At 41.1% G+C, this 4,901-nt stretch overlaps 1 non-coding gene across 1 annotated transcript; it reads right to left on the bottom strand.

Moving 5' to 3' along the window:
* Positions 1-1,770: 1,770 nt before the first annotated feature.
* On the bottom strand, positions 1,771-1,845 carry Trnat-ugu (transfer RNA threonine (anticodon UGU)). The gene has a single exon. It is a non-coding gene; the product is annotated as a tRNA-Thr (tRNA).
* Between the last annotated feature and the right edge of the window lie 3,056 nt (positions 1,846-4,901).

The raw sequence follows: 4,901 nt of genomic DNA, 5'->3' as shown, positions 1-4,901 counted from the left end.
AGGTAGTTGCAAACAGAATGTCATCAGCATGTTATGCCCTTAGAACCCTATCATAAGTGTGTAACATGCAGTGTCTTTTAGTTACACATTATTCATATGCACACTATTAAATTATACGGTTTCCAAGAAAGTTAATTACATTTCAACTTTTACATGAAACACGTTTTTCATACATCATGGTTTCGAAGATATTCCCTCTATAAATAATAAGGCAAATCACCTTTGGGATGCGTTTTATCCCTTAAATGTGAAACTGGGCAAAAACGAAAATACACATATTTTATTATTTACACCCCTCCACATACCCTCCAAGTTTCATCAAGATCGTTTATTTATAGCTGCAAATGATCCCTTGTTAGGGTAAGAGACTATGTCAGTAGCAACAACACTGTTATTCATTAGTAAATACAGTAACATCAATATCCTCATGGACTTTATAAGGCAGTACAACCTGCACATTAATTGAGTTTGTATCACCAGGGAAAACTTTTGTATCTCCTCAAGGAAACGATAAAGTCATAACTGTGGACATAATGTTTGATCTGTATCTTATGGACACTGTAGTATAGCCACAAGATTATCTAGAATTTTTCATTTTACGGTTTTTCCGTCAATTTTCTAAAATTATGTACTGCCAGTTACTACGGTAAATTAATATCATCTAGCATCAGCTATATGCGGTTTGGTACACCTGTAAATGATAATACGCAAAAAATAGAAATGAAAAGCTTTGCATTGTGGCTCTATTGGGCCAGTCGGGACCGACCGATCGCCATGTCATTCTTTACCAATGGCGTCATCGGATGCGCTATGGATGGGCGTGAGTTCAGCAGACCGCTCTCCCGGCCGTTGTCGGTTACTTGACTTTAGGGCCACTACCTCTCATTGAAGTAGCTGCGCAGCAAGCCTTACGAGGCTGAGTGTACCACATACATAAAGATATCGACAATAATACAACACGGATGATACTTGTAATAATACCTCTGTAATAACCAAGAAAACGTATTTCAGATTTCTTTTCGCCATTATGTAGCTGCAAAGATAGTTTTGTTTATGCGGCCCAAAAAAACATGTTTCTTCTCCAGTGAAATATCATTTAGCAAGTTTGGTTTTACATCTTGAAACTTCTTTAAAGACTTCGGGAAGAGAAATTTGATTCACACCGACGTGTTTAGCGATAGTTACTTCTGTTATATTAACCACTGAACTTCAACTCAGTGAGCCCTCAATTTTACAGACGGCGAGAGTAAAATATCACCGTTACGCAACCACCTGCGTAACCCAAATTGAGCAGTATTTGACAGAAGGCGCTAAACTTGACAGTCGGCTTTCATGCAGCGATAACCTACGTGCATACACCACCTGGCTTATGTTTAGTGTAAACTTAGCAATGTGCAACCTGTCTCCAGTGTAAAACTCACCTGAAGGTGCCTGAATGGTTGTCAGCGTAAGTACCTGGTAAAATAACGATGGCGATTAGTTCGTTATCTCAAAATCTTGTGGATATACCTAGATGGCTGGAGAGCGATAGAAATTCCGTTAAGGCGTTCAAATGCACGTTATGGTCAGATCAGTTACTTACATGCTCCAAAGCCCAGATACTGGTCCTACTTAATTAATTATTCTATATATGACGGTAGTATCTGTTCCCGAAAGAACAATTACCGTGGATGACCATGCAGCTTTGCTAGAAATGAAATGATAATTAAATGGACACCCTAGCTGCAAACAGGCGTTGATGTACTTCATTGGGGACATGTTGAAAATGTGTGCCCCGACCGGGACTCGAACCTGGGATCTCCTGCTTACATGGCAGACGCTCTATCCATCTGAGCCACCGCGGGCACAGAGGATAGTGCGTCTGCAGGGATTTATCCCTTGCACGTTGTATATTAAAAAGTCCTATATCCCTGTAAAAAGAGATCTACAGATGAATAAAGCTACTACTACTACTACTACAACTGGGAATGTCCCCCTGTAAGTGACATACAATTTCCAAGAAAAAAATATGCGATGTTAGTCACATTTGATTATGAGCTACAAGAACAAGTTGAGGAGCATCTAATGCCCACACTGCATAAGTGATTGTCTACGTTGTCACCATGTAAGCACATGTTTATATTGGGCGCTAGATGTAGTTTATCATTTTTGGAAACATCGTATTTCATTGTACTTATCATCTTTGGGCGCAGATCTCAATGAAAATTTCAAAAATGAAGTGATGACTAAAAGACAACCACCGTTGATATTTGTTTCCATTCATTGTATCATCACAGGTTACTGACTTTGCCTGTTCTCAGCCTTATTTTCTTTTCGCATTGCAGGAAACCGCAATGAAACAACAACAACAACAAACAAATATGACACAGGTTTCAAAATATGCGATGCAGGTAATAGGCTGAAATTAATGTGATTGCTTCCGTGGCTTTACTCATATTTTCGTCACTGTAAGACGAAATTTCCTTAGTCAGAGATACAGTATTTCATGTTCAAACCGGGTTAATGAATTGGTGCAGTGGTTTCAAAAAAAAAAAAAAAAAAAATGGTTCAAATGGCTCTGAGCACTATGGGACTCAACTGCTGTGGTCATAAGTCCCCTAGAACTTAGAACTACTTAAACCTAACTAACCTAAGGACAGCACACAACACCCAGCCATCACGAGGCAGAGAAAATCCCTGACCCCGCCGGGAATCGAACCCGGGAATCCGGGAGTGGGGAGCGAGAACGCTACCGCACGACCACGAGATGCGGGCACAGTGGTTTCACCCCTCAGCTTGCACATGGCGTGAGCTGCGGTTTTTCACTCCATCAGTCCTCGTTTAGGTTTGCTATTGTTTAGCTATATTGTAACAAGTCACTGTTCAGATTAGCGGCGGATGTATTCTCATTTGAGGGATATTTTCATCGTATAGAGTATTATACGATAATGTATACCCATCTCGTTGCCCAGGGCAACTCATATGCGACCAGTACGTTCAGTAAGGCAACGCACAGTCCCTCTGCTTCTGAACTTCATATGAATAAATTACACAACTCGTATAAGAGATTGCATGTACGACATTCTGCTCCCTCTTCCCATCCACAGCTCCACCACTGGTCACCTGACATTTGGAACACCTTTGAGACGTACGTGACTAGGAATCTCCAGTGACCAGACTGAGCTATCGGTATCAGAGAGGCCTACTGCGAGTGGTGTGTGGCTGGTGCTATCTGTGCCCATGGAAGAAGTTTAATAACAGTCGGCCGTTGCGAGGTCTCGACGAGTTTGCCAGTGAGAGGAACTGAACACACTGTCAGCTTTACTGGGCTGGGAAGCAGCCAATCCGTATACTGCAGTCATGAGGTGACACCGTAGAGCATTAAGGACAGTGCTGAGCTATAGGCAACAAGGGCAGGCTCTTTACCAGTCACTTCTTTCTGCCATGTACAGAGTGCGGCGCCCGACTGGATGCCACAGAAGTTCATTGAAGGAGAGTTTGCTGTCTGCCTGCCACTTTGCCGATGCCATGTATGGAGTGTGACGCCAAGATTCTGTACTACAGAGTTAAAGGTAACAAGTGCAAACTGTCTGTCTGTCTTCTTCTCACTGCCCCCTAAGGAGTATGGCACCTGGGTAGATGCTAGGCCTTTTATGTTCTGACAAATGTGGATTCTAAAGTGGCACGATCATGTAAACATTGTGTTCAGCTGTGGTTGCTAGAGAACAGATAACCATCAAGTCAATAATCGCCAGAGTGAAATTATTGTCCGCTTGTCGTGATTCACAGTGCATTCTGGTAGAAGCTATTTAGCCTGTCTCTCGCCTTACTGCTGTGTGCTGCTACAGCATGGTGATGTGTACATATATTGCGGTTCACCAGCGTTTGAGTAATGTTTTATAGTCACTGGCATTGATCAGTATTTGTGCAACATTTTATGGTAGACTATGTGAGAGAATCGTGTAGAATTTACGTTGTTTTAAGCTGTCATTATGGTTTATTACGGTGAAGTAATTTTAGCTGTGTTTTTTGTGTCATGTTTGTGGCATGCAACCCTCAGGAATACAGGAATCATGGTCTGCTTCTGTGTAGGAGGGGCATGGAAACATTTGCTCAGCATCTTGCACGAAGTGTAAGGGGAACAAGCATGGCACATATTTCAGGCTTGATCATGTTAAAGGTAGGCAATACTGATAGAAATTAAAGCAGAACAGGATCGTAAACTATCTAACTGTTTCTACAAAAATAAAATTTATTTATTTTATAGAACATTAGAGGGTTGGAAAAAGAAGATAGATGACCTTCTTGAATGCCTCGAAGACGTGGAATAGCCTGAATTGATGCATGTTCTTTGCCTCTCTAAACACCAAATGACCACAGATATGGAGAAGTTAAATACAGGGATTACAGAATAGCATGATTTTCGTGTAGAGTTGAGATGGAAATACGAGGAGTTGCAACATATGTAAAAAATGGACACAAAGTCGAAAACATTTAAACAAATGTTGATCAGAACTCAGAAGCATCTACTTGTGAGTTGTAACTCCAGAATACTTCTCTGATGAATGCAATAGTCTATAGATCCCGTCTGGGGAACTTCAAGCTATTTATGAGAAATCTGGCTGCATTAATGAGCTATGTGCTAGAAAAGAGGAAAGTAATTTGTGGGGATTTCAGTGTAGGCTTCTTAAAGATATGGACAGGGAAAGTGAACTAGAATCATTATTTGCGTGTTTCAGTATAATTTCAATAGACAACTATCCAACTCCTGTGCAGTAAGAACGTAGAACACTGACTGACAAGATTTTGTAGGCAGTGATAAAAAGCAAGTGATACGTACCCAACTACTGATGCAGTATCTGACCATGGTGCACAATTAATGAAAAAAAAAACAATACGCCATTTTACAGCCCTGAGGCAGG

The sequence above is a fragment of the Schistocerca cancellata genome, chromosome 8, assembly GCF_023864275.1.
Source record: "Schistocerca cancellata isolate TAMUIC-IGC-003103 chromosome 8, iqSchCanc2.1, whole genome shotgun sequence".
Classification (NCBI taxonomy): domain Eukaryota; kingdom Metazoa; phylum Arthropoda; class Insecta; order Orthoptera; family Acrididae; genus Schistocerca; species Schistocerca cancellata.
The sequence above is the reverse complement of the archived record's forward strand: the minus strand, read 5'-3'. Positions and strand labels throughout refer to the sequence as shown.